Here is a 23,433-nt window from a genome sequence, read left to right on the forward strand (position 1 = left end):
CTCCCCGTCTCTCTCTTGAAACCAACACGGAAGTGAGTTAAACTGCAATTCATTAACTGGCCGCTTGGGCTGGCTGCAGAAGTGAGTCAAATCTGTATCTCCCCCATGTTAAAATGACCAACTTTACAGCAGAAAAAAACATGTTTACAGCCTGGATCTCTATGTGGCTTTGGTCTATACAGCTAATTTTGCCCTTCATGACAACTGTGAGGGGGGTGCATTTTTTTATAACTCATCCGTTTAGTTGATTAATATTTAAATTTAAGGGTGTGGCCACTTGAGTGACAGATGGATTGCCGCTGTCAATGCTAGCCGTTTGTCTGTTGTTACTAGCCGTCACTTCACCTCAGCAAGTGTTAGCTGCTGAACTTGCCTTCTCTGCAGTGTTTGTGCTTTTTTTCGGGATTATTTCATACAATTTAATACACCCATTACTTCGCCCACGGCTTGGGATTCCGTCGTTGTCGTCGAGTATCGTTCGAGAGAACAACCAGCGCTGTATTTCAGTTGTTTTCCTCTGTGAACATGCACTAATGGATGTCTGACAATTTCGTTGCTTTTTGGAGTTTTCAAATTTAAAAAACGCCAATAAAGGCTTGTTCGTTCTGCTCTCACGGAACAGATATAGATTATAATATTCTTATGTACCGTCAGATGAAATCATGCAGGCGTCGGCGCTTTCTCCGTCCGTACTATAAATGCACATCCATGAATGAGCGCGGATTTTCTAGCGCATTTACTTGAACTTCATAGGCAATATATCTATGGTTTAACCCATTTGAGAGGCGGCCAAAATCAGAATTTAAAATGGACTGAATAAGCTCTCTACGAACTTGACGAGCGATGCTGCGCTGACGGACCATAAGAAAGAGTGATTGACATGTACCGTATGCACATAAATCACTGTCACACACACACTCTCGAAGTAATATTAAGTTACTGCATAATACATTTTCAACTAGCAGAATAGTACAGAATCACAATACACAGTCTCACTTGTAGCCATGTCTTTTAACTATTATAATATTTCGAAGGGCAAAAATAGGAACTTTTAATTGGCTTTACATCATCAGCTAACTCGATCACGTCGAGGCTCGAGCTAGGTGATTTCAGATAGCCAGGCTCATATCTATGGCCAGGTTCCTCAGCTCCACCAAAGCCCGTCACGCCCCGCCTATTTGCCTATTTTCTGTTATCCGGGAGTGACGCGAGGCCAAGATGGCGACGGCCGGCTCCGCCTACTTTAGGCTTCAAAAATGCTCTTCAGAAACCTACGGGTGACGTCACGGACACTACGTCCATATTTTTTTACAGTCTATGGAATAATCCCAGGATTTAATCTCTCATGGCTTCACTGACTGAAGGAGTGAACTGTCATCACACAATCCTCTCAGTTATCCAGCTTTAAGTGTTTCGCTAAGAGTTTCTAACTCATCTAGCTGCTTTCTGTGTCCCCTTTACATCATATTTATCATAGACTGATTCGGATAAAGAATTAGGGAGTTTTATGCTAGAACAAACAAACACTCTTGAACTCAAAATGTCTGTTATATGGTATGTCTGAAATAATATAGGCCTATTCTTCAGTTGCTCATATTGTGTTACATCTTGTGTCTACCAGGTTTCAGCCGTTCATTACATAAAATATCGCTCAACACAATTCATAACCTTCACAAATTCGTCATGTGATCATCCAGTCAGAGCGGAGTTTACGCGCGTAAATTTTCAAATCGGACATGACGAACGTATTTAGGATTTCGTAATAAATCGGATTTATTCAGAGTTTGACCAAATATTTGAGATTTTTATTTTACCTGATAATTAATACAATGAATGTACTAACAGATTAAAACAGCAGATTTCCAGCAGCGTGTTGTTCTTGTCCTCCAGTCTCCTCCGTTTCTCCTCTGACTGTGACTGAAAGCAGCGGCTCGGGTCAGTGTCGACACCTTGTGGACAAACTAATCAACACACACATGATTTAATATGAGCTACACTAGTTTTCTGGTTCCAAATTAATATACTGTTTGTAGTATAAAAAATATTCACCAAAGTGATTAATGCTGCTGTCATTAACTAAGTTAAATGGAATAAAGTTGAAATAAAGTGAAAATAAGGTCCTCTGCTGCCATCTCGTGGTTTAAAGTGGCACTACATCCCTAAAGTTCCCTACACTCTTTGAACAGATCTCTCACATAGTCTAAATTGTTTTATATAAATTAATATTTTTCGAACATTTTAGATTATATGTAGGCTATTTCTAAAGATCCCTTTAGATTAATACATGTCCATTATGTCTTGATAAACTTTCCTGTAGTTCCCATGTTCACCACACGATGGCGCATCACAAACAGGTTCAGTGTAACGAAAGACGTGAAAATATATTTATATATAAAAAAAAAACATTTTCACTTTCCTCATATTTTTTTTCAAAAGAAAGTTACACACAACCTAACACTTTTTGACTTTATCAGTTTGTGTAAATCTACTTAGTTTAGTTTTAAAAAACAAAAACAAGATAAACTAAAATAAGATACTCTGTAATTAGCCCAACGCTGGCTCTGCTTAACTCATTTTGTATTTTATTTTATTTGTTTGTAAATCAAACATGACAATGTTAAATTATTATTATTATTATTATTTTTTCTCTCAACAGTTTACTCAAGGAGCACCACCAGTGTAATTTGTGTGTGAGTGTGGGCATGCGTGTGTGAATGAGACTCTATAGAATAGACGTGTGTCTCTATAGAATAGACATGCGTGTGTGAATAGACTCTATTTGTTCTCTATATAGTGTTGATATGGCAACTAGTAAAAGTAAGTTTCGTCATGCTGAAATGTGTGGATACTTTTAAACCATGTGTGTGACAACATGCCCTGTGTTTCCCTATCAGAGACAATAAAGTATATTTCAAAATGCTTAATCTCACTATTTTCCATATCCTGAAGACTAGGGCTAGACTCTTTTTACTTCAGTGAATATCCCAATGAAGTCAGTTTATGCACAGACTCAAATATTACAGTCTTGACTACAAATATTGAACATTTTCAATTATTGTTGAGGGGGAAAACGCAGACGCCACAAATGTTGTCACACTGTGAACCTTATGTTCATTTACAGTGATTGATGGAATGATATCTTAAAATACATCTTTCTCAACATATTTGTATTTAATATGTATTATGGGCTATTTCAGTGAAGTCTAAACAGAAAAACAACTACGAAACAAAACAGCAAAAATGTAAATATATATATATATATATATATGTATTTGTGTTTATAGCTTTGAGTTATATGTATCAGATGGAGATATATTTATTTTTGTTTTTTACTGTGCTATATATGTGGTGTGTTATGATTTATGGGATTGTATTTACAGTGTGTGAGTATTTTGAGCCCAAGACAAATTTACTGATAAAGTACACCTAAACTTAACCTTACAAATATAAAACAATAAACATTTGTCTTTCTCTATGTTTGTAAAGGGATATTTTGCCCATAAATTACCTTTCTGTCATCGTACTCGCCCTCATGTTGTTCAAAACCTGTATGATTGTCTTATTTCGGTGGAGCATAAAATATATTTTGAATAGCCTATTGTTCTTTTGTACAGGTGATGACAGAATTGTTATTTTTGGAAGGAATGTCCACTCCATTCCTCTATGTTTTTCGGTTTCAAATTAAACAGTGCTCTCACATCATCTGTCCCTCCCAGACGATGTGAGCGCATTGTTTAATATGAAACCGAAAAACATACTTGGTTGAAACTTACAAACCATTTGTTTAATAACACAATCATTTGTCCATAGAAATTCTACTAACTGTATAACTTTGCAGTGTCAACTAGCAGTCATTAGAGTATTAGTAGACTGTGAGGTTACAGTTAGTAGCATCAGTTGACTAAAACTAAGTGATTCTTCAAAGCCATTAACTTTGTGAAGATTGTGAGGATTATCTTTGTTCAGTAATCGGTGTAACTCAACCCTCAGCTGATCTGTAAAGCTAACATCGCTCTGTCTGCATTTACTGTCTTTATCACACGACTCAGATAGACCGGGATATAAATCAAGTGCATCTACTGAAATCTGTATAACTTCTTCAGCAGACACTGGATGATGTTTCACATGAAGAAAAAGAATATGTATAGAATCATATTATGTAAAAAAATATGTAAAAAATAATAGGCTAATTATTCAGTAACACCACAATAAGGTCTCATTTGTTAACACTAGTTAATGCATTAGCTGACATGAACTAACAATAAACAACGCATATTTTAAGGATTTATTCATCTTTGTTATAGTTAGTAAACAAAACCAATTGTTCATTGTTTGTGAGTTAACTAATGTTAAATACGTTTGATATTAAAAATATATTAGCAAATGTTTATTTGGCATAAAACACTCAGATGAGTATAACATAGTACAGATACTTTCACGGTGAGTAATAATGAAAATAATACGGTGTTGAGTCAAGAATGCATTACACAAACATCAGCTTGTCATGTCCCAACAGGTTTACAGCACAACATGTATAACCACATCAAAAGCTCACAGTGGCTTCATGATCTTAGCAATGCAGAAAAGAAAACGATTCACTTACTGAATACAGCACATATGCACTAGTTAAAAAGTATAGCATGCAAAACACAAGTCATATTTTAGCATATCCTTCTTGACTCTTTTCCCCATCAGATTTCTACAAGTTTTGATATTTAGGCTACATAAAATTGAACTAAAATATCAAGCCAAGTCACCTTTATGTATATAGTGCTTTTTACAATACAGATTGTTTTTCAAAGCAGCTTTACAGAAATAACAAATGCACAATAACTGTATTTGTGTGTGTAAGTACTGAATGTGCCTTAGGCATTATTCAATACAATTAACATTTATTTGTATAGCGCTTTTCACAATACACATCGTTTCAAAGCAGCTTTACAGAAACTTTACAGAGTCCACATTACAATTTAGACTGATTTGTTATCAGGGGTAACTGCATGTCTAAGTTATGCATTTCAGAAATGTACATGTATACCAGGATTCCCACGGGTCCTTGAAATCCTTGAAAGTTTGTGAATCTGAAAGAAAGAAATTCAAGGCCCTGGAAAGTTTTTGAAAATTAACATACATAGATACAGGTCCTTGAAAGTTTTCTGGGAAAAAAAAATCCATATTATTCCCTCCGGTCCGCTAATGTGTTATTTTGTCAACACTTTGTGGCCTATGCATACTAGCTTGCTTGATTTACGTTAGTTACGTGCATTTATTCCTTACGTTACGTGTTTTGCGTTACGCGCGCACACAACTACTACGATGGTACCTTGAGTTTCACAGACACACTGTAAAACATTGCAAAAATAGGCTGAAACTGCTGAAACGCGATGCCTGGAAAATGCAAGTTTCAAGATATTTGGCTCAACAAAGAAGATTACAAAGAATGCTTGTTAAGGTAATGTGAACCCATAAGGCAAGAAAAACATATTCATACATATATCTTAAAACTTCTGGTTACATGAGCCTAATTCTTTTCAATAAAATCCATGTATTTAATATCAGATAATTTTAGAATACAGTATAGGATGTACCGAATATTGTTCAGTTTTATGCAAAACAGAAATACGACAAATAGAATATCAGATCTCTGTCATATGGCCAAAAATAAATGCAAAAAAAGCTTTTTTTTGCATAGTTGTGTTTGACACATGAAAACTGTAACAATGTATCTTACAAGGTAACACGATGTATTCTTGCTCTCTCTTCATACATGTCCCCACATTAAGTCCTTGAATTTGAGGATATTGGACCTGGAAAGTCCTTGAAAGGTCCTTGAATTTGAAGTTAACCGAGGTGTGGGAACCCTGATTATACAAATCACAGTTAGCTAAAAATGTATTAATTTAAACAATGTAATAATTTAATGCAGAAACAATGAGCTCATTGAGGTAATGAATATTGTTTGTTAACGAATGATTATGACAGAAACTTGTAGAACTGGTGCATGTTGATTCGGAGTTTGCGTCTCTGAAGTCTTTGCGGGAGCTGGCGACGTCTCTTCACAGGTGTTGGACATCTGATAAAACAGAGAAGCAAATAGAAAATAATCAGCGTAGCTGCTGTTCACAACATTAAGCAAGAATAATCATGTGCATTTTATCTAATATATAACTGTGTAAGGTTATGTTACATTTGAGATACGTGTTTGTTGTTGTGCTTTTGTTTCGGTCGATGTACACTGTGCCCGTAGTAATGTCAGGTGTTAGACACACTAGGTTAGAAGTGTGCACCACCCTTTGTTTTTTTGTTTTCTTAGTTAGAGAAGGATTTTAGGGCGTTTATTTTCGGTATAATTCGGTTTATTTTTCACATTTTATTTTTATCAGGTTAGAGGTTGTAGGGGAATAATTTAAGGGAATTATTTTGTTATATTTGGTTCTTTAATTTGGCGCCACTTAAGTTCCTTTTCCCTATAATTATTTGCATGTTCTTTTTCCTTCTGTGTGTTTTCATTTGCATTGTACTATAGCTCACTCACTGTAGTGGCTTCGGCTTTTTGTAATAAATTATCACTTTTCCAACACTTTGTGTATTCTATTCATGGTTATTTCTGCTGTAGCTACACAATCTACCAGCAGTAGTGTGATATGATATCTGAATGTTGCGTTCAATCTAGACCTTTAAAGATCGTAACATTTAGGAGATGCATAAATGCAAATTGTATTCTAATATATTCTGTGTACATGTTTTTGGTCCAATAAGTAATACCTCAGTCTTATCTGAATTTAACAGAAGAAAATTACAGGTCAGCCAATATTTTATATCTTTAACACACTCTGTCAACTTAGATAATTTAGAGATTTCACAGACCGATCGGTTTATGACATCAAAATACAGAGAGAGCGAATAGAGAGCAGACGCTCCTTATGCTTTTGAATCGCTCTCGCGGTAATTTTGATGTCATTCACCGATCGGTCTGTGCAGTACCGGTTCAAGTCGAACAAGCCTAATGACAACATGACAGAACACATGACAGGATCACATGACTAGAACAGGGGATCACATGACACATGAAACAGGAACATGAAACAAAACCAAATCGTGACTTAACCTCATGAGTGGTTAGACCATAATAAACTACAGGAACACTATAGAAGAAAAAACAGCAAGAACAAATATTTTGCTAAACTGCAATGGAAACAGTTTTTGCGCATTTAGAGGTCAGCTGACGTAGATGACGCGGTGTGTTTGGGCAGAAGACAAGACAGAGTTCTTTATTAAACTCATAAAAGACAGAAGAATAACAAAGGATTCTAAACCTAAAATAAATGCCACAATCAAGAGCTTGAAGCAGATCTGAGGGAGAAACACCCAGAAACTCCTCATATGTGCCGCTCACACGTATAATACCATTAATGATTGGATAACACACATACATCTCCTTCCATTAATAATAATGGCTAGTGCAGCGGCTGGGATATAGTACATAAACCTAGCAACATCTGTTGCCATGATTTTTGGAATAATATCGCGAGAGGAAAAAAAAAAAGTTTTATTTGCATAACATCGGTTAATGGAGAAAGAAAGAAAAAAAAAAAAAGAAAAAAAAAAGGTTTTGCGCAAATCTGTAATGGAAACGCGCCTAGTGTGAGACTCACGCGATTGACACTTTTCACACGCTCTCACGCCACACATCCATTTTCTCACGCACAGAAAAATCACGAAGCAAAGAGGACACGGAGACCAACAGACTAGACAGAGCAGGTTATTTTAAAATAAAATTAATTATCAGCTCTCAGATTCTGTCAATTTTATTACAAAATTCAATTAATAAATCCCTAGCGCCTCAGTTCAAGCGGCACATGAACCGTCGAACCGATCATATTTTACTCTTCTTTAGTAATAAATAAATTGAACAATAGGTATGTTGAAAGATATAGTACCGAAATGTATTTGCTTTGGATCAATCAGTGTTTTTCAACCGCGGTACGAGGTCAATAAAACAGCTGGAGATCAATGTCACATAACAGTACATTAAAGCCATTTAATGACCATATATAGGCTATAAAAATTAGCTATAGAGAGGAGTGTTTTGCTAAATATGTCCACTATATTAGGCTACATATTACATTTTTACTTATATCATTAAAATATTATAAAGTTGTTATTATAATAAAAAACGCAATATATTTCATTTGAGTTGTTAATTTTAACATTTAATAGTAATACCAGCTGACAGGGCTCTCTGTATGTTTACAGAATTAGTGAGATATTTTTTTTTTCTTGAGAAAAATGAACATGTATCTACTGTACCTAATAATTATCCAAATTAATCGATATTGAATCAAGATGTCAAGCAATAATAAAAAAACAGTAGCCAACAGTCATTGGACCATGTAGCTAAACACTGTAACATGTTGTCACTAAACTTAATAGAATTCTGTTTAGTTACCAAATGTTTTGACAATCAAAACTTATTGTGATGCAAGGTTTTTTTTCCCACACATATAGTTTTTTTTTTTTTTTCACTTTTGCCTTTATAGAGAAACATGTTTGGACTTGTGATTAAATATGTGCTCCGCCTATGTACACTATTTAAAAGCTCTTAACTTCATCATCAGCACAGATCTCAGAACTGCAGAGGATATTTCCCTCTCTTCAACTCATCACAAGGTGAATAAAACACTTTAATCTTGAACCATTTTGTAAAGAACTTTTTTAATATTTAAATGTGTAGTGCATCATGTATAATAGTGAAACTGAAGGGTAAATCTTTATTGCAATAAACATTAACAAATGTCAAATATCACTTAACTATAGACTGCATTTCATTTTCTTTTTGACAGATATATGCAAAAACAGAATATAAGCTATATAAATGCATGGCAGGAATATATATGGACCATCACATACTACAAGAAAAGGACAAAACAAGAAAGAAAGAGAAAAATGTCAAACAAAAAGGACAAGTTACAACCTAATGAACCCAAAATGAAAATAATTAGACGGAACAGCATTAATAGTGGCATACCCAACTGTGAGTATTTATGATATTAAAGATAGGATGCATGACAGTGTTCGATCTCATCATTACACGGTTTCAACCTCTGATGCTGGAATATGCATTTCATCCACTCTATACACCAATAATCAGATGTTTGTGTGTTTAATGTCTAGTTTCTCATGATGCAGACAGTTTCATTCTGATATCTCAGTATGACTCAAAGCTGAGGTGAGACACTCACTATAACCATAGACTAAATAGAAACTGTGTAGAACTGATGCAGAAGTCTGACATTTACTGTGTTTTATAGTTCTGAGAGTGTTTTCTCTTGTTTTAGAAAGCAGCAGTTCCTTCCATCAAACCAGCAAAATACTCTTCATCAGTTAGTCAATACTTATGCAGGGTACACTGTTTATTTTTTTTTATTATTATATGTAGACATCTATTATATTTCATCTTGTCTTCCTTTACTTTTTTAGCCTGTATTAATTTTGCAATTCTACATTTAAGCCCTTCTGATGTTATTGCCTTCTTGGGATGAACTATTGCTTTATCTGATAAAAGAATCACGCTGACTGTAAAAATGTAAAATAAAATGCTTAAAAATGACTTTTGCATTTAGTATGATTTTTCCTGAATGAATATGATAGTTAAACAGTAATCAATGTTATAATTTTACTGTTGTAATGTTTGTGATTGTATACAGTCGTTTAAGACACAGACAGTAATTATTTCTGTACAAGATGTTCTTAAATAATTACAGCATTTCATTGTAATAATAAATATTAACTTTATTAAATAGTAACATTTATAATTAATTTCACTTAATAAATCTGTACTACTTCCGGTGAGAATAAACCTGCTCCTTGTTAAAATAGCTTTAAAAAAACAAAACTTACTTAAATAAACTGATGTTTGTGTGTTTATTTTCATGTTGCACTCACCTTTTTAATGGCCAGATATGAGTAAGTCAAAAATATCCCTTGATTGATCATGTTCCATAACGCTTTAGTTCAGATGATGATGACAAAGATTCAAAAGATTCCAAAACAAATGTATTTATTATATAGATATTATATTATATATTATATAAAACTCAAGTAATCCACAGATGATGAACAGGTAATGTGGCAGCACATAGCACATGACAATACCAGACAATGAATTGAAAACAAAGAGGAACTTAAATATACAAGGATAACAAACTAAATGATAATCAGGTATGCTAACTGAATGAGTGTCCATAGAAACTAATAACTGGCGGGAAAAACTGAACAAAGGAACACAGGAAACAGGCCACTGGAGAAAAACAAACTAAAAGTCCATGAAAACAAAACAGATTGTGACAAGTTCATTCATGTCCAACATACACTCACGCATCTGCAGGGATCTGTTATGGCTGACAAAAGGTCTTCAAGATCTGACATGAACCTTTTATAGAAAATGCTTGCAACACATCGGCTATTTGGAAAGCCTTTTCTTCTGTGCTCAGTAATTATGAAATTCCTAGCTTGTGTTCACTAACCATCTGCTCTTGTGTTTGTTTTATTCAGTGTGAGCTCATGGCTTGTCATGCCTGTTTGTGCATGTGTATTATATAACCCCACCCTTCTTGTTATCTATCTATTGGTTCAGTTGCCTCACCTGTCCTCCCTCATTACCTGCCTTGTTTGAGCTCTATTTATTCTCCAGTTTGCAGTCTTGTGCCAGATTCTCATCAGATATTCCTGCCTTGTCCTGCCCAGTCAAGCTGCCAGTTTTTGTTTTATTATTAATTACAAGCCCATTGTTTATTACATTGAGTCCTCATCTCATCTCTAACCATGGCTGTTTTTATACGTGTGTGTGTGTGTGTCGCTCTCTACAGGTGATCATCAGAATCACGTATTTGCATGTATTTTCATGAACCTGAACCAACCAACCACTGAACCACCAACTACTAGCATGAACGTAAAGCTGAACAATGTCATAGAAAAACATTCTCTACAGGCTTCAGAACAATAACAGCGAAGATCACAAGGTGATTAAAATACTTTTAACTTTCAGGAGTTTTATAACGGACATTGACGTTTGTTTTATAGTGTAACTGACTCTGTGCTGCACAGCAATCATTAATAACAAGCGTTAAACTTTACCTCTAAATTGTATCTATTTTTCTGCAACATACAGTATAATGTAAAAACAGCATTAAAGCTAACAATGTTAAAATTATTTGATGGCAGCGGATCTGTGGAGCAACACGAACTGCAGGAGAATTACACATTTAGACGAGAGAATGGCAACCAAAGAGGACGAGTTACAATCTAATAAATCAAGAAAGAAAAATATGCCGAAACGAGTCAGACACAACAGCATTAACAGAGGAAAACCAAACTGTGAGTCTTTAAGATAAAACACTGTTATTGTCTTTCTTCTTCTCTGGTGTCTGAATGTCACATCAGTCCTGACCTGTGATTTCATATAATCTGTACATGAAGATAATCAGACACTTGTTGTGTTTTAGTTTTAGTTTCTCATGATCCAGACAGACCTGAAGAGACTCATTCTGATGTTTCAGAGTCACAGAAGAGGTGAGACACACACACTTCATATACAAAGAATAAATACTGTGCAGAACTGATGTAGCAACTTGTAATATTGGAATGAAATAATTTTTTAGAATGAATTTCACAGTAATGAATCTGTAGGAAAGAATACAAATTATATTTCTGTTTTCTTTTGTGTTTCTATGACCGAAGGTCTGTTTTGTTCATCACTTAAGTTAATAACTTGAGTCACATATGATCTCTCACTCTCTCACTTCTACAGGAATCTGTTTTCACGGACATAAAGTGATGATGTTTCTAGAGAAGATCAGACATGAGCTCCTCAAAAGGAAAGAAAATGCTGTTAAGAGACTATTGTTTTATAGGAGTCTTATTTATACATTATATCACATAAAACTACAAAAAAATGTAAACTATTAAAAACAATATAAAATGATGGTACAAACTGTAAATAAATGAGAAAAAGAACTCAGTAAAACACAATGGAGATCAAATCAGAGCTTTACCCAACACACACACACATCATTTGCATTCTGTACTTTTCATTTTCTATGCAAAGTTGCTGAGATCACCTTTTCCTCATTGACACTGCTGAATTTGTAAGGTTTTATCTCACGAATAAGGCAAGGCAAGTATATAGCACATTTCATACAATATAGCAATTCAAAGTGCTTTACACAGAAAGGAATTAAAATAATCACAAAATGAATTAAAAGAGTAAAAAGATGATACATAGATAAACTTCTCATCTGGCAAAACACCGGTGTCTCATATTCTTCACAACTTCCAGTTTTAAGGTCCTTGATCCTTGAGTCCGAAATTCGCATCCGGAATTTTCGCACATTAAAAAATAAATACAACCTCATGTTATGTCATTCAAGCATTTTGAATGGTGTTTTGACAATTCAGAGCCACCAAATCACGAATATGAAAAAACACATACGAAAATTTCGGACTCAGTGTGCAAGGACCTTTACTCTTACCCCTTTTCAACCAAAAAAGAACTGGTTTGGAACTGGTGCTGGTTCAAAGTTGGTTCAACTTGCGAACCCTCTCAGAACCTGTTTGTTTTTCCACTGACTAGAGAGCCCAGCGAACGACGTCGTTACGTCACTGTGTACGTTGCCATACGTCTTAGCTTTCCCAGAAACGCTTGTGCCAACTTCAAGCATAACAATCACAATGGCGGACTACATCGTCTTTCTGCAAATGTTTCTCCTGGCTTTGCGATCCTATATTGGGGTCAGAAGAAGACGTTTAGAACACATTTGTGCTGCTCGTCTGGATTACTATAGACGGAGGTTAACCCCGCCCCCAGCCCCCGACGTAAGCATGACGTGGTAAAAGAACGGTTCTAGTCCAGCCAAGAGTTGGTGCCGCTTTGGAACCAATTTTCCTGGCCGAAAACCGGTTCTTTGGCTGTCGAAACACAAAGTACTGGTTCACGAACTCAGGCACCGGCTCCGAACCGACACCAGAACTGCCTTGGTGGAAAAGGGGTATCTGAGATTTTCCCATGGTGATTACACTGTGTGTGTGTGTGTTCTTTCGGCGCCTATAATCTATTGGACGTCTCCGAATAAAGAAGCTTGTCTGATGATGTGAGCAATATTTTGGGAAGTTATGGTTCTTTGCTTATTAAAAATACATGAACCAGATGCTAATGCTTCATTTGTTTGTTTGCAAATGAAAATCCCTTTTGATTCATCACTCATGACCACAGATTTGTTTTAATATGCTTTTATAATATGCAGATTTAATTGTAGGCCTGTTGTTCTGAAAACCCAGGTGGAGTCGCTGTGAATTCATTTGTAAAAAGCTCTCATTTTTGCTTTGAAAAAACAAACAAAAAAATTTAACATAGGCTATACCGTTCAATTTTACCCTTCATTTGTAAAATTTTCAAGTTTTCACATTTGCTATCACAGTAAAAGTCCAGGATGTTTCTCTAGTCTTGAAACTGGCATGCATCTCAGAAAGATTTACTAAAATGCTGCAAAAAAGAAAAGCTGATATTGTCACTGTGATAAAAGCCGCAACACAAATACAATTTGGATATCTAAGTGTAGTGAGAGTATAGACTGTAAAAAATATGGACGTAGTGTCCGTGATAACATCTGTAGTGTTTCTGAAGAGCATTTTTGAATAAAGTGGGAGGAGCCAGCTGTCGCCATCTTGTTAGCGCGTCACTGAACGTCACTCCTGGATAACAGAAAATGGGCGAAGAGGCGGGGTGTGGGCGGAGCCTGCATGCTGAGTTTTTTTAAACCAAATTAAAGTACATTGGTTTATTAAATGAGTCACGTAATTAGTTTTGATGCTTTTTATTTTAAACTACACAAAACATTGAGGGAATAAATTACATCATAATAAACCCAAATCAATCATAATCTGCCTCCTGCCAAAACGTGGATGATATATTTTCATATAAGAGTTGATTGAGTTTAAAACAGCATGAAAAGAGTCTGAGTGATTTCAGTTCATCTTTTCAGTGAGTTGTTAATGCATCACATCTAATCAAGAGTGTGATATGGAGGATTTAATGGCGTGATGTGGCCAGTCTCACACTCACTCACACAGATTTGGACAATGCTTCTTCATATGAACCAGTAGATTGGGCGAGTGAGTGAAACTCTTCCCGCATGAAGAGCGCTGGCGCGGCTTCTCTCCAGTGTGACCTCTCTCGTGACCTTTCAGGGGTTTGGAGCGAGAGAAACTCTTTCCACAGTGTGAGCACTTGTACGCTTTCTCTCCAGAATGAGTTTTCTGCTGCTCTGTAAAGTTGCTGTGTGCAAGAAATATCTTTCCACAGTCAAAGCACACATAAGGCCTCACACCGGTGTGAATACGCTCGTGCCCTTTTAGATTCTGCACTCGTGAAAAACCCTTTCCACAGAACAAGCAGAAGTGAGGCTTCAGATCAGCGTGAGCTTTCAGGTGTCGTTTGTTTCCATATCAGCCTACTAGTTTCCATATCTGCCTAGTTTCCATATACTAGTTTCCATATCAGCCTACTAGTTTCCATATCTGCCTAGTTTCCATATACTAGTTTCCATATCAGCCTACTAGTTTCCATATCAACACTATACAGAGAAAAAAAGCAATTCAGAAATCTTTGGAAGATATCACTGAACATTTATTTAACCATAGCAAAAGTAATTTTCTTATGTTAATTTTTCATCTCTATTTTTGGTGTTTATTTTAAATTCAAAAAATCTGAAATTATTTTAATCTCCAATATGTTATTTAACAGTTGAGCTAGTTCTTTAAAGCTTTGCTAACTAGCAGAAGACACTAGCTGGGTTTAAACCCAGTTCCCCTTCAGGGACTACCGCTGCGTGTAATCGCAGTGGGAACGCCTCCAGCGTAGTGCGTCTGAAGCATGAATGAAATCAGTCAATGGCGAGACGGAACGTAGTAGGCGGGTGACGTCATCGACCAGGAAGCTATAAAGCACCCCTGAATCACAAGCGAGACAGCTCTTGTTACTTCAGCAGCTCTCTGTGTGTGTGTGAAATCAAAAAGTTGTGTTTGTCTGTCTCTAGTTGGTACTAGGCAGGAGTTTATCACTATATATATATATATCCCATATATTATATAAAAAAACCACGAACATGGCGAGCGAGCAGCAATATAGGAAGTGTGTTCCCCCCTGTACTCGATACATCACAGGCGGAGATTCACATCTACTATGTGTTGCTTGTTTGGGGATGTCGCATGCCCAGTCAGCTCTCGAGGGGGCTGATTGTGAGCATTGCGAGCGTCTTCCCATAAGAACGCTGCGCTCGCGGCGATCGCTCTTCGAGGAGGGCGGTTCGCTGCGCGCTCCCCAGGGCTCGGGTCCCGCTTCTGTCGAGGCAGAGCGGCGGCGCTTGTCTTGGGGTTCGCAGATGGATATCACCGCGGGGTTTGAGACGGGCCCCGCCCTATCTCAGCCTTCTCCGGTGATACCCAGTGCCTCTTCCCCGGTTCTAGAAGCACGCTCGGCGGTTACTTCTGTCCCGGTTGAGGCACACGATGTTCAAGAACTTCGGCTATCCAGTTCTGAGGAGCTGGATGTTGAAAGTCTTGCAACAGAAGATACTGTACACCAACACACAAATATACATGAAGAAAATGAATTGATTGATGTATTATCACGTGCTGTTGAAAAGCTCAGCATTGAGTGGCCAGCTGATAGGCAGGAGTCTAAAATAAAAAGTAAGCTTGATGAAAGATTTCTGCCATCACGTTCTCTGCCTTCTCGCCGGTGCTTGCCATTTTTCCCAGATCTTCACACCGAGGTGTCGAAGACCTGGGCTAGACCTGTGTCCAGTCGTATTTACACTAGTCAATCTAATGCTTATGGTAATATCATGGGAGCTAAAGCATTTGGTTATGTGACGTTGCCGAAGGCGGAGGAGACGCTCGCGAGCTATCTCTCTCCCGAATCGGCATCGTCGCTTAAAGCACCGGCTCTTCCCACCAGACCCTTAAAAAATACATCAGCGCTGGTGGGAAAGGCTTACTCGGCGGCGGGACAGGCGGCCGCGTGCCTGCATACTATGGCAATCATGCAGGCATATCAGGCCGACCTGCTTAAGGAAGCTAGTGAAGGGGGAGAGATTTCTGTTGAAACTATTAATGAGCTCAGACAGACAGCTGATCTCACTCTCCGGGCCACCAAGGAGACCGCTAAATCCATCGGCCGGTCTATGGCAGCCCTGGTGGCCACGGAGAGGCATTTGTGGTTAAATCAAACATCTATGAAAGAGAAAGATAAGTCTCTTCTTTTAAATGCCCCGGTTTCCCCTGCGGGCCTCTTTGGTGATGCTCTCCACTCTGTCACTGAGAGGTTCCAGGAAGAGAAAAAGCAGGCAGCCGCATTTCATAAATTTATCCCGTTTAAAGTAACTGTCTCTGGGTCTGCTGAGAAACGAGGACAGTCCCAGCCGCCGAGTACATTGCAGAGAGCGCAGCAAAAACAAAGCGTTGCGTCTCGTGCCCCCCCGCAAAGAAACTGGAGGGACGAGACGGGACGCTCTCAGGCGCGGCCTTCGCGGGGCAGGGCTGATCTGAGGACAGTCATTGTCGCCAAGAAGGCCGCGTCTAAAAGGTCCTGACGCTTACGGGGTCAGGGCTCTGAGGGTGGTCCCCACCGAGAGAGACTCGTGTTCACCTCCTTTAAAGGTGCCCTGTCTCCCTCGGTGCCCTCAGGGGTCTGTTCTACTAACCCTGCCGAAACAGGGCGTAGAAGGGCCCGGCGAGTGTTTTCCCGAGGGTCGCTCGCCCCCTCCAAGGAGGGCTCTGGAGTGCTCAGACCAGTTGTTCCCTGCCGGTGCGCCGTTACAGGGCGCTGTGTCTGTCACGCAGAATATTCAACCAGAGGCCAGCCTCGAGAGGCTGGTACCCTTAGTAGATTTTCTAGCGGAGTGGAAAAATCTTCCCAATGTGTCTCAGTGGGTCCTGCACACGATCGAAAGAGGTTACGCTATACAATTCAGGTCTCGTCCGCCTCGGTTCAGAGGGGTTCTTCCCACTGTGGTGGGCCCCGAGCAGGCTCTGGTAATGGAACAGGAGGTTATGACTCTTCTTCAAAAAGGAGCTATAGAACGGGTTCCTCCTCCCAGCAGGGAGTCAGGTTATTACAGCCGATACTTCATTGTTCCAAAGAAGGACGGGGGGTTGCGTCCGATTTTAGATCTGCGTCTCTTAAATCACACTGTAGGGAAACTCAAGTTCAAGATGCTTACTCTCAAACAGATCGTGTCACAAATCAGGTCCGAGGACTGGTTTGTCACGATAGATCTAAAGGACGCCTACTTCCATGTGTCCATTCTTCCGCAACATCGGAAGTTCCTGAGGTTCGCTTTCGGGGGCGAAGCGTACCAGTATCGGGTTCTTCCGTTCGGCCTAGCACTTTCACCCCGAACGTTTACGAAATGTATCGATGCGGCTCTATCTCCTCTGCGTCTACAGGGCATCCGCATTCTGAATTACATCGATGACTGGTTGATTCTAGCTCAATCGCAGTCTCAGGCGGTTCGGCATCGAGATGTCGTTCTTGCTCACATCAAGAAACTGGGGTTGAGGCTCAACGCCAAGAAGAGTGTGCTTTCTCCAGTACAGAGATCCACTTTTCTCGGTGTGGTGTGGGATTCGACGACGATGCAGGCACAACTTTCCCCTGCTCGTATTGCTTCGATTCTCACTGCAGCAAATCAGATCAAGCTAGGCCAGCTACTCACTGTGAAACAGTTTCAGAGACTGTTAGGTCTCATGGCAGCAGCGTCCAACGTTATTCCTTTTGGCCTACTGCACATGAGACCGCTTCAGTGGTGGCTCAGAACCAAGGGATTCTCCCCGAGGGGAAATCCGCTCCGCACGATCATGAGTTCGCGACGGTGTCTTTGCGCCCTGGTTATGTGGAAAGATCCTCGGTTCTTGTCCCAAGGTCCTGTGTTGGGAGCTCCTTGTCGTCGCGTAACGCTAACGACAGATGCTTCCCTCACGGGCTGGGGGGCGATCATGAGTGGTCGCCCAGCTCAGGGTCTGTGGCAGGACCATCATCTCTCGTGGCACATAAACTGTTTAGAGATGTTGGCGGTGTTTCAGGCTCTGAAACACTTCCTCCCAGACCTGAGGGGCCACCATGTGCTTGTCCGCTCAGACAACACATCGGTGGTCTCTTACATAAATCATCAGGGGGGTCTGCGGTCGCGTCCATTATACAAATTAGCCAGTCAGATCCTTCTATGGTCCCAGGGGAAACTTCTGTCTTTGAGAGCGATTTATCTCCCGGGGTATCTGAATCGAGGAGCAGACATCCTGTCGAGGCAGGGGCCGAGGCCCGGGGAATGGAGACTTCACCCCGAGGTGGTGGAGCTCCTTTGGGAACATTTCGGTCGTGCCGAGGTAGACCTATTTGCTTCCAGAGAGACATCACACTGTCCACTGTGGTTCTCTCTCAGCCATCCAGCCCCACTGGGGTTGGACGCTATGCTACAGGCGTGGCCGAGGTCACGTCTGTATGCTTTTCCCCCGATCGCTCTGCTCCCAGGAGTTCTGGAAAGGGTTCGCCGGGACGGAGTCAGTCTACTCTTGATAGCCCCGTTCTGGCCGGCCCGAGTATGGTTTTCGGACCTTGTGTCCCTCCTCGACGGCTCTCCCCTGGAGATTCCGATCAGGAGGGACCTACTATCTCAGGCGAGTGGGTCGATCCTTCACCCCCGCCCAGAGCTATGGAGACTGTGGGCTTGGCCTCTGAGGGGGCTCAGCTCATAGAATCCGGTCTCTCGACTGAGGTCGTTGAGACCATTCTTCAATCCAGAGCTCCCGCTACAAGGAAGCTTTATGCTGCGAGGTGTAAGCTTTTCACCTCTTGGTGCGGAGAGCGCCAACAGGACCCAGTTAACTGCCCGGTTGGTACAGTGCTGGAGTTCCTGCAGGCCCGTCTCTCCACTGGATTATCCCACTCCACACTGAAGGTGTACGTGGCGGCCCTGGCTGCTTACCATGCCCCTTTGAGTGGAGTTTCTCTTGGGAGACATCCACTTATATCTCGCTTCCTTCGTGGCACTTTGAGGCTGAGGCCAGCAGTACGCACGAGGGTGCCATCATGGGACTTGACCATCGTCCTAGAGGGTCTCTCCCTGGCTCCTTTCGAGCCCCTTGAAGAGGTTTCCGAGAAGTTCCTTACTCTCAAAACTATTTTCTTGCTTGCTATTTCGTCTCTTAAAAGGATTGGAGACATACAAGCACTTTCGGTTGCTCCCTCGTGCCTGGAGTTCTCACCTGGTATGGCTAAGGCCTTCCTCTATCCTAGGCCAGGTTATGTTCCTAAGGTTCCGACTACTGTAGTTAGACCTGTCATACTGCAGGCTTTTTGTCCTCCTCCGTTTATGACGTCGGACCAGGAGAAACTTAATTTGCTCTGCCCAGTGAGGGCTCTAGATGCTTATGTCCACAGAGCTGCCCTGTGGAGGAAGTCTGAACAGCTGTTTGTTTGTTTTGGGCCGCCCAACAAGGGGTGCCCAGTGTCTAAGCAAAGGATGAGCAAGTGGGTGGTCGAGGACATCTCACTTGTGTACGAGTCGGCCGGTCAGCCTTCACCTTTGGCTGTACGGGCTCACTCCACCCAGAGTATGGCTGCTTCTAAAGCTCTCCTTTCAGGAGTTTCTCTTCAGGATGTTTGTGATGCGGCAGGCTGGTCCTCACCGCACACATTCGTCAGATTTTATTGTCTCGATTTCAGCTCAACTCCTGGGGCGCAAGTTCTTTCTTCAGCTTGTGCGCCTTGATTACACACGACGGAGACTTGCTCGCATGGGGACGTGGGTATTGCGTTCCCACTGCGATTACACGCAGCGGTAGTCCCTGAAGGGGAACGTCCCGGGTTACGTATGTAACCCTAGTTCCCCGAAGGGACGGACGCTGCGTGTCCTGCCATGCTCCCGGCATCCCCTTGGATCGCTTGCTTCAGTAACATCAGAAGCTGTCTCGCTTGTGATTCAGGGGTGCTTTATAGCTTCCTGGTCGATGACGTCACCCGCCTACTACGTTCCGTCTCGCCATTGACTGATTTCATTCATGCTTCAGACGCACTACGCTGGAGGCGTTCCCACTGCGATTACACGCAGCGTCCGTCCCTTCGGGGAACTAGGGTTACATACGTAACCCGGGACGGTATTATTGTGTTCTGAACTGCTGTATATCTGTGTTTTCCAGTGTTCATTCAACTAAAACAATTATTTTTATTATTAAAAAAATGCATTATTTTATATGAAAAAGTTAATAATTGTATTTTTATTGAGAAAATATTTTAGTTTATCTTGTATTATTATTATTTTTATTAGATCAGATAACGATCAGATCAGATATATGGCCATGTTATAATGAACTCCGCCTATGGGGCATGTTGTCACATTTCACTTCCATTCCTTCGGGGTAAATCAAGAAAAATGTATACACTGTTTTAATAAAACAAAACCACATTATTGTATTAGACATGTGTGAAATTAATGTGGGGAAAATAAATACTCTGAACCCTAAGTAGATTTACACAAAAGAAAGTCTAAAAGCGTTTAGCTGTGCCGCTCTCCTCTAGAAAGTGTTATTAGATACGGCTTGTCCAATTGTATGGGAATCTTTCTGTAAAATCTAAATCACAGATACTGTATATTGTTTGAACTATGAAAGTGATTATCACATCAGTGTATGAATATTCTGTGTAGTTTTTAATGTATCAGGATCTGTTGAAATGCTGGCGATCGAGTCCATTACACATTTCCCTATCAGGGACAATAAAGTATATTTCATATTTCAAAATGCTTAATCTCACTATTTCCCATATCCTGAAGACTAGGGCTAGACTCTTTTACTGCAGTGAATATCCCAATGAAGTCAGTTTATGCACACACTCAAATATTACAGTCTTGACTACAAATATGTATTGAACATTTTCAATTATTGTCGAGGGGGAAAAACTTTAACCCTGTTTTTTGCTTTTTGTGTGTGTGTGTGTGTGATTATTTATTAAACGTTTTATGTGTATAAACATTTTATGTGTATAACTATTTACAACAAAGCCCAATATCTGCCCACAACCATAAGACTAAATACAAATAAATTCAATAAATAAACATGACAATAAATTAAATTAAAACTTTGACCAAAACAATATAGAATGATCTCAAAGTCTCAAGATTTCAAACTTTTAGATAAAGTCTCAATAAGGTCCAATGCAAAGTGCAAAGTGAGATATTTCAAGCCTTTATTTGTTATAATTTTGATAAATGAACTTTTGCACGATATTCAAATTTTTCGAGTTTCATCATTAAAAAGATGGAAAATCCTGGAAGAGAGAATTCATCCTTTAAAATCTGAAAGGATTTAAGTCCATAATCCCTGTACAGATCTTTCAGGATATAAATCCCACATTTAAAGGGTTTGTTACCCGTACAGAGACTATTCGCCAAATGCTGGTATAGCCTAATCACAGTAATCTGAAGCTCATGATCTCTTCTGATACTTTCCAGGTTTTGATAGAATGGCAAATAATTGGACCAAACTTTTCCAGAACTTTCCAGTATTCCAGTAAAAGGTAAATCATAGACGCAATGGGTCAATAATATTAGTTTATAAGGACCAGAAATCTGGTAGCGATAAGCCTCCATGAGGATTTAGCCAGTGCAGATTTGAGACGAATTATAGGCTGTTCATAGTTCCATAAGAATGTTGTTTCTGCTGTGCGAAGCTCTTAAAGTATCCAATAGAGGGAGCCAGAGGTGAAGTTGAAAATGAAAAGCTCAGCATCGGAAGTATATGCAATATTCATCTATAACAGTGTCCATCATGAAGAGCCAAGCAGAGTGGAGACCAACACAAAAGATTACTCAATCTTATCCAGAAGAGACTGTAGTTCCACTGAGAAATACGAGATAATGAAGAAAAAACTCTAATCCCAAGATAATTAAACTGGTCTCTGACTGGAATCATAGTGGGAAAGGCCTGAATCTCTGATTTAGCAGCTAAGTAGCTAAGCTAAGCTAAGAAGTACGAGTACGATGGAATGATATCTAAAAGAACATCTTTCTCAACATATTTGTATTTAATATGTATTACAGGCTATTTAATGGCTTTAACAGAAAAAACAATTATGAAACAAAACAGCAAAAATGTAACATGGTTTATGTATTTTATTATGGTATGTGCATGTGTATGAGATGGAGATATATTTATTTTTGATGATTGTATTTACAGTATGTGAGTATTTTGAGCCCAAGACAAATTTCCCTCTGGGACAATAAAGTACACCTGAACTTTAACCTTAAAAATATAAAACAATCATTTTGTCAAACATAGATTGTAACTTTTCTATTTCATTGTAAAAAAAACACACACACACACACACACACACACAAAAAATAATAAAAATAATAATAATAATAATAATAATAATAATATTTTAGTGTGTTCACTTGTTACCCAACTGATATCACAAAATGATACTGGATGTTACATTTTGATAGAAATCACCAAAAAAAAAAAAAAAAATTAGTTATGTATTAGTTTATGTTGAAATTAGCATTTACTAATATTAATACATGATGTAGAATTATCTTCAGTGTTAGTTCATATTAACTAATGTAGTTAACAAATGTTTTCTAATGAGACCTTATTGTAAAGTGTAAAAGATGTAAAACTTTCAATCCAACATGAGCATAAAACACTCAGCGTAACACTGACTACGTTTACAAGCTGTTAAAATTCGGGTTATGGTCGGGTTAAGGTCACTATTTGGGTTTCTGAAACATTCAGAATTACCCGTTTACATGCGTGAGCAGAGAGAGTTAATCCTGTATACATGGAATTTGTAATCATGGGCAATATCCCGATGTAAACGGCGACGCACGGTTAGCGTCTGGACGTACGGACCATAGATATCATATAAAGGCTAGATGTCTTAAGGCGGAGTCACTTCCGGCATCACCGGCGGCCATCTAACCACAGGGCTCTGTGAATTAAGGTGAGTGAGCAGCACGCACACAAATCCTCTTATCTCGCTGAAATCTGGACGGATTTACAAACGGTTTGGTTTCTTACAAACGTTATTAACGTGGCTATAATTCTGAATGCTTAAACATTTTGAACATAATTATTCATATGTATGCAGTATAATAGCTACATCTCTGACGTTTATAACAAACCAAACCGTTTGAAAATCGGTAGAAAATTGAGCAAGTTATGGTTATTTAAAAGTACATGCACCATGTTATGAGTGAGCGAGCACCCTGTGGTTAGATGGCCGCCGTGTGCGGATGTCGTGCTCCATTGGCCAGCAGCGCGGACGAGACATCTAGCCTTTATATGATATCTATGGTACGGACAACCTTAAGACGCAATATG

General features: G+C 39.3%; 2 long non-coding RNA genes across 2 annotated transcripts; both read left to right on the plus strand.

The window, feature by feature from the left end:
* The first annotated feature begins 8,600 nt into the window (after positions 1–8,600).
* Positions 8,601–9,902, plus strand: LOC311077277. Its single transcript, XR_014604846.1, has 4 exons — positions 8,601–8,670; positions 8,844–9,034; positions 9,175–9,229; positions 9,339–9,902. It is a non-coding gene; the product is annotated as an uncharacterized lncRNA (long non-coding RNA).
* A 989-nt stretch (positions 9,903–10,891) lies between these two features.
* On the plus strand, positions 10,892–13,204 carry LOC311077286. Its single transcript, XR_014604858.1, has 4 exons — positions 10,892–11,021; positions 11,224–11,376; positions 11,505–11,571; positions 11,810–13,204. It is a non-coding gene; the product is annotated as an uncharacterized lncRNA (long non-coding RNA).
* The last annotated feature ends 10,229 nt before the right edge of the window (positions 13,205–23,433 follow it).

Source organism: Abramis brama (genome assembly GCF_963993115.1).
Source record: "Abramis brama genome assembly, contig: SCAFFOLD_47, whole genome shotgun sequence".
Lineage (NCBI taxonomy): Eukaryota > Metazoa > Chordata > Actinopteri > Cypriniformes > Leuciscidae > Abramis > Abramis brama.